Source organism: Podarcis gaigeae (genome assembly GCF_964106915.1).
Source record: "Podarcis gaigeae genome assembly, chromosome: 12".
Classification (NCBI taxonomy): domain Eukaryota; kingdom Metazoa; phylum Chordata; class Lepidosauria; order Squamata; family Lacertidae; genus Podarcis; species Podarcis gaigeae.
Window position 1 is genome coordinate 43639941 of NC_139688.1, and position 14986 is coordinate 43654926.

The following is a 14986-nucleotide window of genomic DNA, read 5'->3' on the forward strand; positions in this document are numbered from 1 at the left end:
CTAGCAGCAGAGTGAACACTCATCTGCACATTGTTGTTTAGATACATGTAAGGCATCGCAGACAGAGTGTTTCTATTTTCTTAAATGCCAAACCCCCCACCACAGAAACATAATGGCTTCATCATATCTCAGAATACTTCGAGCCTATGCAAAGGTAAAGGGTAAAGGGACCCCTGACCATTAGGTCCAGTCGTGGCCAACTCTGGGCTTGCGGCGCTCATCTCGCTTTATTGGCCGAGGGAGCCGGTATACAGCTTCCGGGTCATGTGGCCAGCATGACTAAGCCACGTCTGGTGAACCAGAGCAGCGCAAGGAAACACGGTTTACCTTCCTGCCAGAGTGGTACCTATTTATCTACTTGCACTTTGACGTGCTTTCGAACTGCTAGGTTGTCAGGAAACCTTCTATGCAAACCTTCCCTTTAATAAAAGAAAGACCAGGATGGATTTGGCAATCCTAGTGACAGCATTGGCCAGAGACATTTTGGCACCTGAGGTGCACCCCAAAATGGGGCACTCCCCCTTCCTGCCAGGGAAGGAGAGGTGAGTGAAGATCAAAATCAGGAAGGGTCAACCTTGGGATCTGCTGCCCCCGTGGACCCTGCTGTCTGAGGCACGCTAACTTCAGCAAACGTCTTTACAAACCGTGCACCTCCAAAATCATATCGTCACTAGGCAAGGTGAGGCCAGATAACTAATCAATATGATTTTGGAGGTGCATGGTTTGTAAATAATAATAATAATAATAATAATAATAATAATAATAATAATAATTTATTATTTATTATTTATACCCCTCCATCTGGCTGGGCTTCCCCAGCCACTCTGGGCAGCTTCCAGAAAAATATTAAAATACTGTAATACATCAAACATTAAAAGCTTCCCTAAACAGGGCTGCCTTCAGATGTCTTCTAAATGTCAGGTAGTTGTTGTTCTCTTTGACATATGATGTGAGGGCGTTCCACAGGGCGGGTGCCACTACCGAGAAGGCCCTCTGCCTGGTTCCCTGTAACTTGGCTTCTCACAGTGAGGGAACCGCCAGAAGGCCCTCGGTGCTGGACCTCAGTGTCCGGGTAGAACGATGGGGGTGGAGACTCTCCTTCAGATATACTGGACCGAGGTCGTAAAGACGTTTGCTGAAGTTAGCGTGCTGATCTGGAAGCGGAAATAAGGATTTAAGGCAGCCTACCTAGGGACGCAGGTGGCGCTGTGGGTTAAAGCCTCAGCGCCTAGGACTTGCCGATCGAAAGGTCGGCGGTTCGAATCCCTGCGGCGGGGTGCGCTCCCGCTGCTCGGTCCCAGCGCCTGCCAACCTAGCAGTTCGAAAGCACCTCCGGGTGCAAGTAGATAAATAGGGACCGCTTACCAGCGGGAAGGTAAACGGCGTTTCCGTGTGCGGCTCTGGCTCGCCAGAGCAGTGATGTCACGCTGGCCACGTGACCCGGAAGTGTCTCCGGACAGCGCTGGCCCTGGCCTCTTGAGTGAGATGGGCGCACAACCCCAGAGTCTGTCAAGACTGGCCCGTACGGGCAGGGGTACCTTTACCTTACCTTTTACCTGGAACAGGCCCAGCGCCGCTTCCCTGGCTTGAAAGTATGCCTGCGTGTGTGCCTTGCCGCGCGCACTGAAATCCCTAGAGGGAAATTATAGCAATAACAGCAATTCTGTACCTTTGCTACAAATCCACAGAGGCACCGAAGGAAAGGAGCCACTCACTTGCTTCTACTTTTTCTGCCAGGTCGCGAGGGTAAGATGATGCTTTCGTTATTTCCACAAAGGAAGGATGGAAACAAAGCTTTATTCAATGAGCTTCGAGAAGGTAGATAAAAATAGTGCAACAAAAGAAACTGCAGTGGGTGATTGGTAGAATTAGTAGGCAAGGGGTGGGAAGCGAAATGTTGGGTTTTTTTTCTTCCTGTGTGAAATCAAAGGAGAAAAATACAACGTTCCTCTTCCCCATATGTTAGATCAGCAAGGACTGCACGTTATCAACAGAATATCATTTGGAGGTGTATCTTATATGTGACAGCTCCTTTTTTAATTTCCTCCTGGTGACATGTAAGAAGCCTGAATACAATACTGTGAGCAGAGCAGCTAGTCAGACGTTCGTGCTAGCGGTGTTCAGATGCACGAGATAATTGTAGCATTGTCCACAGCAGATGCCCTGCTCTTCTGTCTGGCAGTTTTCTTGTCCATTGTGCAGATAGTTTTCTAGCTCATCTATTTCGATGGTGCTAATATTTCATGTCCATCAGAAACTGGACTTTTTGCATGGGTATTTACATAATTTGAAAACCAATGGAAGTCTTAAATTAACTTTTACATCAGTTTTCGGGATAACGTTAGAATAACCATAAATATTCAATGTCTTTATAAAGGTGTAGTAACCATAAATATTCAGTGTCTTGAAATAGGTAGTCATAAAAACATTATTATTATTATTTTAGTGGCATAAGCTTTTGTGAGCTAAAGTCGACTTCATGTGATGAATGTAGACTCTGGTCCGTGACAGCTTATTCCATAATACGTTACATAAGTACATTCTTTATTTCGGTCCAAAGACCCACAAAAACATCTTCAAAAGCAAAATAAAATGGAAATACAGGGAAAAGATTCCAAGGTGGTCACTCTGTTTTATCCAGAGCATGTAGGTTTCTATTTCTTATTACTTCTGAGAAGATCTTAGCCACAGCCCGGGTCCTTATGCTGTGGTTGTCTCCATCATTCTGAGAATATTGGGTTTGATTTTTTTTTTGGTTGAGCCTTGAGAAATAGACACCACAGTCCAAGGTGGTTGGCACTGGCAGCTGAATGCAAGCTTTCCTGCACATTCCCTAAACTATATGAGCATTTGTGCATGCAAATTTAATATTGTCCATAATGGTCCTCACCAGATGCAGCTGCCATGTATATAAAATTGGGAAGAATTGCAGAGAAAGTCTAATTTTTTAAACTGCTATTAATAGCAATAAGGTAGGTAGAATTATGAGACGAAGAATGCAAAGTTCGGAGACAATGTTGCTTCCTAATTGTTAACTATTATTAAAAGAAATGCAGTCTTCATATAAACATACAGTGGTACCTTGGTTTTAGAACAGCTTAGTTTATGAACAACTTGGAAAAAGAATGCTGCAAACCCGGAAGTAGGTGTTCCCGCTTGTGAACTTTGCCTTGGAAGCAGAACATATTCGGCTTCCTGTTGAGTGTGTTCTATTTGTAAATGAAGTCCCCTGCTGCTAACCAGAGGCTTCCTGTTGAGTCTGTTGGCTGCTGAGTCCTGAGCACCAACGCAACACAGAGGTGATATTTGGAGGTTTTGTTTTTGCTCTGTTTTTGCCTTTTTGTTTGTGTGGCTTTTTCATTTTTTTGACTGTGACTTGTTCTTTGTTTTATGGGACTGACTTGTGACTGTGGCTTGTTACTTCGTTTTTGACTGTGTGGAACCCAGTTCAGCTACTGGTTGTGTGACTGCAGAAATGGATAAAAGCCCCATCCCCCCCATCCAAACAATGACTATCATCAGTGCACATAAGGAAAAAAATAAATTTAATTTTTATCATCTACAATACTGCCTTATTTATTTTATAGTACAGTACATTGATTATTGCTTTCATTTTATGGATCAATGGTCTTGTGAGATAGTAAAATTCATGTTAAATTGCTGTTTTAGGGGTTGTTTTTAAAAGTCTGGAACGGATTAATCCATTTTGCATTACTTTCTGTGGGAAAGCATGCCTTGGTTTGGGAACGCTTTGATTTTGGAACAGATTTCCGGAATGGATTAAGTTTGGGAACCAAGGTACCACTGTCTTCTTGCATGGTGTTAGTCCCGATTGGGTAAAAAATCTGTAAAAGTATGAGTCAGGGGGGTGGGAATCTGGAATTATTTCTCCTAGAGTTCTGATTAGTATGATTTCTGATTTGTAAAAAATAATTATGTGAAATGCATGGAGTTTTATCTCCTGTGTGAGCATATGGATGGACGACTCAGCTCATGTCTGGACCATGTCCAATGCACCTGTATATATTCATAAATCCATTCTGTCCTGTTCTGTATTATTATTTTTTGTTTTTTAAAAAGATAAATATTATAAAATATATAAAATCAATATTTTATCTTAGCTACATGCATTGAAAACACATGGCTTTCCCCCAAATAATTATGGGAAATGGAATTTCCTTCTCACAGCTACAATTCCAGCACCCTTAACAAACTACAGTTCCCAGGATTATTTGGAGGGAAGGTATGTGCTTTAAATGTATGGTGTGTATGCAACCTCTCAATGTATGCTGTTGTAGATAACTGTATCAGAAAATTTAGAGAAGTGCAAAATCTGAAGGGTAATTCTGCGTATTAGTCTGGGAAGTGAAAATTAGGTCAATTCCTTTAGGAATGAAAACGGAATGACATTTCCCTCCATCCCTAATTTGCACATATGCACAAGTATTCACACACACACCTAGAACCTAAACATGGATGCAGACTTTCCCCCCTGATTTACTTTAAAAAGGTAAAGGGACCCCTGACCATTAGGTCCAGTCGTGACCGACTCTGGGGTTGCGGCGCTCATCTCGCTTTATTGGCCGAGGGAGTCGGCGTACAGCTTCCGGGTCATGTGGCCAGCATGACTAAGCTGCTTCTGGCAAACCAGAGCAGCGCACGGAAACGCCGTTTACCTTCCCACTGAAGCAGTACCTATTTATCTACTTGCACTTCAACGTGCTTTCGAACTGCTAGGTTGGCAGGAGCAGGGACCGAGCAACGGGAGCTCACCCCATCGCGGGGATTTGAACCGCCGACCTTCTGATCGGCAAGTCCTAGACTCTGTGGTTTAACCCACAGCACCTCCTTTGGGGGAACCATTTACTCCAGGAAGCAACCAGATAGTGATGGAAATCCTACATCCTGTGATATTTGCATTCAAACCAAGAAAAACATTTCTTGAGCAGACTACTGCTGAACTGTTGCTAGTAAAATGATAGCTATTAATTTCCTCCATGAATCACTGCACCGAGGACAGTTTTGAAACGAATTCTAAGAAGATGACTTTTTTTTTGTACATTAATGCAAATAACCAGTACTAAATGCTTGCTAATAGACGTTAACAGCAAAGGATGTTGTTGTGTATTTATTTATTTTAATGGGGGGGGGGGGACTGGTTTTGTTTCAAGAAGACTAAAGAGGTTTTATGATGGCTTGTTATAAAGAAGCCTGGAAGGTAAATGTGTCAAAAGCACCACATTAAACAAATATCCAAATGACAATAAAGCCTTTAATTTTCCTTGCTACCTTCTCATTTCCCCCATTTTTAATAAAAATCCTTTGCCACTCTTTGAGTTAATTATTGGTTTATGGTAAATGTGTTGCTCTCAAAATACAAGCCAACCATTTAATGCTCTCTTTTTCTTACTGCTATTGTGTTACTATAATACCAGATTATTGTGGCAGTATATGTGATAAGTGCGGCCTAATCCACAGGAATGGTCTACCCCATAATAAAGCTGTTAGGCTTTAAGGTACTGCAAGACATGATTATGAATATAAGGATCAGTTTTCCCATCGCTCTCTTTTTTTTGTATTAGATTTTGTGATCTTGTCTTGACTGATGAAAGGTAAGGGACATGGGTGCTAAAATTTGAAGGATACTCCACGAGGTTGCCTGGTCTAGTGCAGAACTGAGCTTGCTCTCATTCATAAATTGTTGATATTGACAAATTGTTGATACTGGAGCCATCTCTAGCAGATTTCCATTGGTTATTCATAAAAACAGCCTGCTGTCTCAGCCCAGTGGCCCATCTAGTCCAGCACCCAAGGTCCCAGGCAAAGGACCTTCCAGAAATCCTTTGTGTTAAAAACAAATAAAAACCTGCCATTCGAACTGGTTTCTGATGCAGCCAAACAAAGGAAGTTTTAGTCTCCTTAGGGAGAGGTAGAAAACTTATGTCAATTTTTTTTAGACTTTTTCAAACTTCTTTTGCTTTTCCCAGTGCTTTTCAAATATTTCGTATGTTTCCCTAACAAACCTTGAAAATTGCCTTATATTTTGCTTTAGACAAAAGTTACTACCACCTTTAGTCCCAGATTTTATCAACTTTGGCCATTATATGATATTATTTCCCAGACTGGACCAGCTAATGCTGGTGAGATTTGTATGACTATACCTAATGAGCAACTGCATTCATGTTGACACCAGGTCTGTCAGGTGGTCTCTCCTGAGAAATTTGGCTATTCTTTTTGTTTCCCTTGAAATATCTTCATTGTTTCACCTGAGGTAAAAGGTAAAGGGACCCCTGACCATTAGGTCCAGTCGTGGCCGACTTGGGTTGTGGCGCTCATCTCGCTTTATTGGTCAAGGGAGCTGGCGTACAGCTTCCGGGTCATGTGGCCAGCATGACTAAGCCGTTTCTGGTGAACCAGAGCAGCGCACGGAAACGTCGTTTACCTTCCCGCCGGAGGTGTACCTATTTATCTACTTGCACTTTGACGTGCTTTCAAACTGCTAGGTTGGCAGGAGCAGGGACCGAGCAACGGGAGCTCGACCCGTCACAGGGATTCAAACTGCCGACCTGCTGATCGACAAGTCCTAGGCTCTGTGGTTTAACCCACAGCGCCACCCACATCCCATTTCACCTGAGGAGGGACCTCTAAATTAACTTCAGCATGTCTTTCTGTGTCATCTCTAATTCTCCTTGTTCTTCAGCAATGGAAAAAAGTACCAGCACCTCAGTTGCAGGGGGTTGCGTTTACTACACTCTGAACATTAGGAATGGTTCTGAATGATTAGCCTTTCCCGAAAAGATTGTCTCACTCCTGTGCTTATCCAGCACTGCTTTGGACTCCTTTGTCTTGAGTTTATTATTTTTATTTTTATTTTGTCCTTGTTTGATCTACTTCTTTGTATTTCATCCATGTCTTAGCTTCGCAGAAAATTCCAGTTTCTCTACTTAGTTTTATCTCTCTGTTCATCTTTTCCAAAACTGACCAAGTTCTCGACATACCTTATTTCTGGCTATGACTCCAGGATGAACCCTTAGCATTCAGTTCTTGCAAAATGGGTCCTATTTTCACTGCCAAGACACTTCTGCAATCATTAGTATCTCTTGCCTTAATTACTGTAATCTTGTACTGTCTGTCCTTCCTACTTTTAAAGGTCGTAAATCTTTCTAAACTAAAGTAACATGGGGTTGTGAAATTTTTCTCTCAGCGTAGCTGAAAATATCTGCCACTTGATGGACAAGCAAGCTTGCTTCCTAACCCCTGTTTCCCATTCAGTTCACCCTCAAAGCTTCTTTTTAAAAAACTGATAGAATTTTATACTACTGTTTTCTCCAGACTGTCAGGTATTATTTATAAACCTCTTATTAAAGAACCCACAAATTATTCCTCTTCACTGGCTAGCCCAGTCAAAACAGTGTGAAGAAAAAATGCAGTTTTGAAATGAAAAATAAATGGGTTTTTTTTATAGGAATCGGTGCTCACATAAAACACAGGATGTGTTTTTAAGAAATGAAGATAGTTCTCTCGGTGCTGCCCCTCTGTCTTGGTCTCTCTGCTTAGGAGGCAAAAAGAGCTTCAATCACACTCAGAAGTGGGGTTTAAACGATCAAATTTATTGTCAGGTTGCAGGGAGAGGGGCGTGACAAAAACATTCATGGGAATCAATTCAGGAATCAATTCATGTGATCACGAACTGGAAATCAATTGCAATCGAGGTCTAATTAATTTTAAGACAAATTTCAATCATGTTGATTAATTGAATGCACCTTAAAAATCACAAATTACACCAATTATTCATCCAGTTAATTGTGAACTCTTTCAAGTTTTCATGCAAATGAAATGAACGTACACGCCATAGAAAATAGTGAAAGTTAGGAACTAGTTAAGGCAGCATGGAACCAGTGGTGAAATTGAATCACGGCTGGAATTCAATCTGGACTCTGCCTCCACAAAGAAAAGGCAGGTGCTTTACACTTTAATAAGTGAAAAGGTAAAGGGAACCCTGAGCATTAGGTCCAGTCTTGACAGACTCTGGGGTTGCGGCGCTCATCTCGCTTTATTGGCCGAGGGAGCTGGTATACAGCTTCCGGGTCATGTGGCCAGCATGACTAAGCTGCTTCTGGCGAACCAGAGCAGCGCACGGAAATGCCGTTTACCTTCCCGCCAACCATTTATCTACTTGCACTTTGACATGCTTTCGAAACTGCTAGGTTGGCAGGAGCAGGGACCAAGCAACGGGAACTCACCCTGTCGAGGGGATTCGAACCGCCGACCTTCTGATCGGCAAGTCCTAGGCTCTGTAGTTTAACCCACAACGCCACCCGCGTCCCCTTTAATAAGAAGATGTAGGCAAAAGAAGTGGTTCTGGCCGCCAGACAGAGGGATAAGAAAAGGGCAAGAAGTATTTAAAAAGTGAATAGAAGTCTTGCGACAGACAATGCCAAGAGCATCTCCAGTTTCGAGCCAGATGGGAGGAACTTGAAAACCGCTTCCGGGAGCACCAAAATCAAAAGTTTCCAAGAAGCAACAAGTTAATGCTTCAAGCTGGTTGTCAGTACAAATTCCACCTGGGCCCAGGACGCCAGCAGTGGAGATGGGTAAAGCATGAATGAAGTCATGTCTACAGTAAGGGAATTTATGCCTGGTAACTCACCTAACAGTTCAATTGGAGATGGGGATTTCCAAGAAAAGTTTGACAGATACCTACAGCTTGCTTCCTATGCGTGGCAAGATTTAGACCTAGGAAATTGAAAAGGCACATAAAGCAGTGGCTTAAAGCTTTTTAGCCTTATAAACTTAAATCTGGACTGTTGATCAAATGACAGAAATCCACTAATATTTTTCAGTTTTTCTTTTTTTGAGAATGGCCATCCTGTCAAGTTCCCGGGTTCTTTATTTGCATTTAAAGACATCCGAATAGTAGCATAATAATATTTGGTGTGAACTAAACAGGAAATTTAATTCATGACATGATTTGGAAAGTGGTCCAGTTTGGCTTGGATGGTTTTGCTGGCTGCTCATTTTGCTTTTTGGTCTGAATCAGAATTTCGCCTCAGGAAAAGCAAAGTTCTGTTTTTCCCCATTCACTGGATATAAATAAGTCTACAAATCCATTTCCTTTTGACTGAATTGGATGAAATTTGCAGACATTGTAGCCTCTCACCCACTGCCTTTGAGCTGCCAAAACATTTTAAATTTCAGACAAATAGGTGCAGGGATTTTTGTGCTGGGCACCTTTTAAATTTTGCTTTGCTTATTTTTAACAGAACCACTTATAAGCTACTTATAATTCTCCCCCCCCCCCCAACTGGATTGAATTTGACAGTATGCTAGTCCATTCTGAGGGGATAAATACAGTTTCAAAAAGACTGGTGGATGCACAGAATTTCTTGCAAGGACGGCACTGAAGAGTTTAGGAGTGGCTAAAAAATGATTCACATATCCCCCTCCTATGCCCTATTTGGTGAGCAATTCATATGAAAATAAGCTGTGCTATAGAAGTGGCCCTGGACAGCGGACAAGTTCCTTCCTTCTACATCCTTCTGAGAAGCACTCTGATCGGAAGTAAGTGCATTCTTCAAAAATAAAATAAAATCCCTGATTAGAAACTAGAATTATCATAAAGAAAACCACAACCCCTCCTCTCTCCCTTGCTCCTTGTTCCTGTCTTTATATGAAGAGTTTGGAAAAATATGATGATTTTAGGAGTACTGATGTGGCTCCAAGTCTTGGGTTGAGGACTCCTCAGAGGGTACCCACATTGGCTTAGATGAGCCCCCCAGTCACTCTGAATCAGCATGAATTAGTTCATCATCAAACCTTTATTGGCATCACTTACAAACATTCAGAATAAATAGGCCAGTGCGACCTTGTCGCCATTTCAACAGTACAGTCATTTGCCAAAGGGAAGAAGAGGCGAGCAATCTTATTTCATCTCTGTGGGTCTCCAGTAAGGGCAGGATCCTGTAGTGTACTTCAGTGACAAGAATCAAATAGAGGAACTTAGCTACTGTCTTGGTGAGCTCCTGGTCTCTCCCATGTAATAAGAAGCGTATGAGCTCTGTCTCTGATTTCCATGTTGGAATACATTTTGTTGTTGTTGTTGTTGTTGTTTAGTCGTATCCGACTCTTCGTGACCCAATGGACCAGAGCACACTGGGAAATCCTGTCTTCCACTGCCTCCCGCAGTTTGGCCAAACTCATGCTGGTAGCTTCGACCACACTGTCCAACCATCTCGTCCTCTGTCGTCCCTTTCTCCTTGTGCCCTCCATCTTTCCCAACATCAGGATCTTTTCCAGGGAGTCTTCTCTTCTCATGAGGTGGCCAAAGTACTGGAGCCTCAGCTTCAGGATCTGTCCTTCCAGTGATCACTCAGGGCTGATTTCCTTCAGAATGGATAGGTTTGATCTTCTTGCAGTCCATGGGACTCTCAAGAGTCTCCTCCAGCACCATAATTCAAAAGCATCAATTCTTCGGCGATCAGCCTTCTTTATGGAATACGTAGATGGTCTAAAGATTATTGGCGGAGATCATCATACATTTTACATTTATGGGCCATGTGAGCTAGAGTTTCTACCAGGTGGGCATCACATGAGTAGATCCTATCTCCTTCTGCTGAAAAACAGATGTTTAGTGAGCATGAAAGAAAACTCGTACCTGAACTAGTTCAATCTACGCTCGCTCACGTGTGCTTCTTCTGTAAATAGCAGCTTTGGAGAAGCCTGGGCAGCCTCACACATTTTCTCACCATGCTGAGGTCCAAACGAAAAGCACTCACCTAAATTTCAGAGGAAGTGTCCATTCATAACAATGGCACATTCCTTTGAAATGCAAACAGCAGCTTCAGAGAAGGGGCTTTTGTCAAGACCCTGGCAGGGTTTGTGTGAGAGACTTAAACTTCCTCACCCACCAAGGTCCTGACGATTCTCAGGCTTCCCTAGCACTATTTACATCCCATAAATATGTGTGTTAATTGCATTCACACAAATAATGCCTCATTGTTTCAAGATGCTTCATAAAAAACAATGAATTAAAAGTAATAGTAGTAGTATTAGTATTAACCTACTCACCCTTACATGTTGCATTTCTGTGCCATTGCTGGTTTGCATTTGGGTAATATAATCCACTAAGAATCTTAGCCCTAGTACCTTCATTTTTCTTACGTTGCTTACTAGAGTTTGGTGAGGTATAAAATTTGATTAGAGAATTAGCTGCGTAAGCATAAAAGTGTGTTTGCAAATGTTCCCTTTGGCATAATCTTTTGCCCATTTTCACTCAGTGATATATCATTGTGAGTGCAATTATCCATTAGGGATCTTGTACTTCTGTTTCTGTTTCGTTGCTTTGTTGTTTTGTAGGGTCAATTTGAGCGCTGTGCCTAGGGAGGTGGAATGTTTTTGCTTTTAATTTCATTGAACATTGGGGCTTCCTCAGATGTTACCACTTATTGCAAAGGCATAATGGCCATCACCAAGTGTGCAATTGAACAAGGAAAAATAGCATGTGAGCCAAATGTTCCTAAATATGAGCTGCAGAAAATCTAATGGTTTCTGAAGAAGTCTTAACAACCAGAGACTTGATGGTATTTGTCAATGGCAAGACTTAGTAGTATTTCTGCCTTACACATGAACTTGCTTTGTACATCATGGTAAGCCATATAGAGGAGGTCCTTCTCTAAAAACAGGTCTTGTTTTGCTCCTTCCTGGTCTTTTTAACCATAGGACAAAAATTGGCTAGAGATCATGTTTAGAGATGAAAGACCATTACAGTGGTACCTTGGGTTACAGATGCTTCAGGTTACAGGCTCCACTAACCCAGAAATAGTACCTTGGGTTAAGAACTTTGCTTCAGGATGAGAACAGAAATCGCATGGTGGCAGTGGGAGGCCCCATTAGTTAAAGTGGTACCTCAGGTTAAGAACAGTTTCAGGTTAAGAATGGACCTTCAGAACAAATCAAGTTCTTAACCCGAGGTACCACTGTACAGTGATCCCCGGTTTGGATGATACACTAAGCTAACCTTTGGTTTAGCTTCTGTGTCACCCGTTCAAGAAGACTGCCTGTTCCTTGTGTTCCCTCTATGGTATCAGCATAGCTGGTAGGCAGGGCCTTCTTAGTGGTATCACCAGTATTGTGGAACCGTTTACCCAGTGATCTCGAGATGGTCTCTTCTCTGGCTGCCATCTGTTGACTTGTGAAGACTTTTTCATACTGGCAGGTTTTTAACCTGGGAGACTAGGGATTTTTACTTGACTACTTAGTGGATGAAGTTTTTATTTGCTGTGCCTGCCTATTTTATGATTTGTTGTTAATGCTGTTATATTGTCAGACGGTGAATCTGGGCTCCTCCAGATGACCCGTATATTGACCATTCATCCTGATTTGCTTGCACATAGCTGGTGGGGAGGTTAGGCAATGTATTGTCTTTATTGAGCATTTATCCTGGTTTGTTTGTTCATTCACCCCCCACTTTTCAGTGCATATCCTTGCCACTTTTCTAACCACAAAAAAATCATTGAGCGGCAGAGTTCTTTAACCCACTTTATTGTGTCAACCTAAATGGAACCAATCTTTAAATCAGAGCTTTCCAAACCATGTGTCGTGACACATGATGGTGTCGGTTGCAGTGTGTAGGTGTGCCTCGCAAACACACTCCATGCTCCTCCCAGGGCTGGAAAGGGGTTAGTTAAACCTCTGGTTTGCTAGTAAAACTGAATTACTGTGTCGTGAAATGATGCATGTCTAAAAAGTGTGTCACCAACATGAAAAGTTTGGAAAGCTCTTCTTTAAATACTTTAAGCCACCTTCAATAGTTTTGCAATAGCATTAATAGGGGGAGTATATCTTAAAATAATATACATTATAATAAAAAAGTAAAATAAATGTTGCAGTTCTGGAAGCATCACTGCTCCTATGTTTGTTCCTTTGGCCTCTGGGAATAATAATCTCAAATCATTTTTGTAATCTGAGCTGTATTTCACTGTCAGAATGAGGTCCAAATACTTCTTTCCCTGAAGGTAGGAAGGTTTCCTGGGACCAGAGATGAAGGCATAAGAACTCTAGTTGCTACAGGAAAGTAGCCATTCTGATCCATGAGGCTAATGCCTCTTTGAGACTTTTTTGGGGGGTTGCTATATTAATGTCATCCTTCAATGCAAGGGAGAAGCAGAAGTTCACATTTCAAATCCTGTTGATGATCATGCTGCCGGTCACTGAACTGTATTGGACATATTAGAATATGGGGCTGTTTATCCTCAAGCAAATCATCTCATTTAGTGTCAGGCTGCAACCCTTTATGAAACAGTTTTCTCTATCTTTAGCAAAGTTCAATGAAACCAATTATTTATACAGTGTAAATAAAAAAAGATATTGTCCAGCTGGGCAATGTGCTTTTACTGCTTATCTATCAAGACCAGCAGCCCTGGCAAGTAAAAGGCTGAAATGTTTCATTTGAGCAGTGCCTCTTTCTCAGTTGCAAACCAGAGTAGTTCTTATCAATTCATTTGTCAATTGGTGAATTTCCGTGATTCTGCTATGAATTACATTTACCTAGATCTTACATATCCTTCCTGCTAGTGGCAACTCTATCTGAAAGATAGCTGTGGAAACCAAACAGTTGGCCTTTGGCATGCACCGGATTGCGTGAAAAGCACATACTTTCAGATAGAATTTTCCTTGGGGAAAATAACACTTTACAGGAAAAAAATGAGTGGCTTTTTTTCTATTCTTCTATTCTCATCTCAAATGGTTGCTTTATAACAATATCTGGATGGAGCAAGATGTTTGTAAAGGCTGAACACTAGTCAACATTGTGTTCCTGTAAACTGCTAAGAGGAAGGTCAACTGCTAAGAGGAAGGTTAAAGAGGAGTTACGAACCCTACTCACAGTCCGTACCAGAATATAATCCCTTTCTATCCACTATAAAGACAATACTTCTGTTTTTGAATGCCCAGCAGGGCAACTCTGGGAAAGCTAAATGATCCCACTAAGTGGATTTATAAGGATGTTCTTCACAGAGAGAATTACAGCGTGATCTTCTCAGATTCCTTCATACAATAAATACAGATGTGGTTATGCAAGCAATGGATGGTGCATATCGGACTCAACAGTGTTCATTCTTACATTGTGCAATTTTTTTTAGTTTATTATGATAAGAATCAACATTCACTTCAAAGATATTGTGCACAGGGCTATCTCACAGATAGACAAAGGTTAATATGTGCAAATGGCCAGTTGACCAAGGTTAGTTGTGGAGGCACTTGGAATCTGCAGAGCTCCTCCAAAGTTGCTAAACTGATATCTGTCAAGGAAACAGAAGGTCAGGGCGAGAAAGCAAAAATCTTAAATGAGGACTGAGATTTTCATCTAGAGGTAACAGGTGGTGGGGGGAGAGAGCTGTCATCTGTTGTAAGGAAAGTATTTAAGTTATAAATCAGTAGAAGGGGGAAATGTTTGGGATCAAAGGTTTCTTACATAAAATGTGGACCGATATAACAGCGGTAAAACACTGCAGCTTTAGCCTCCTATCAGATGAAATGTTTTGCTTTATTTCCCCCCAACAAAACTGGCTCTCTTTCAGCATTGACGGATCATTAGCTATTGGATAAGGAAGCTGAAGCATTTCATTACTTCTGCTCATTGGCCAGTTTATTTACTGCAGAGTGCTCAAATGGAAGGACTTGCTCTGTCTGTAGCCAGGTGAAATGAATCTAACAGTATGCTTTCCCTCATCTTTAAATAACGGGGAAGAGGGGGCACACATTTCAATCCCCTGCCCCAAAGCTGGATGGACTGAAATAATGAGTCACTCAGAACACTTCATTTTTAGTTAACATTTGGAATGGTGAAGCCCAACAATTCTATAATTAATCAGTCAGTCAGTCAGTCAGTCAGTCTCTCTCTCTCTCTCTCTCTCTCTCTCTCTTTTAACCCAATGATTTTTCAATTCTTTTAGAATAGGTATGCTGGACTATAGTTCTCATGTGTACA

The 14986-nt window shown here is 41.8% G+C and overlaps 1 protein-coding gene across 10 annotated transcripts in view; it reads left to right on the forward strand.

Moving 5' to 3' along the window:
- RBMS3 (RNA binding motif single stranded interacting protein 3) overlaps positions 1-14986 on the forward strand; it is a gene marked incomplete at its 3' end in the record, with an annotated part of 741806 nt that overhangs the window by 359463 nt on the left and 367357 nt on the right. The gene's annotated exons all lie outside the window — the stretch shown is intronic.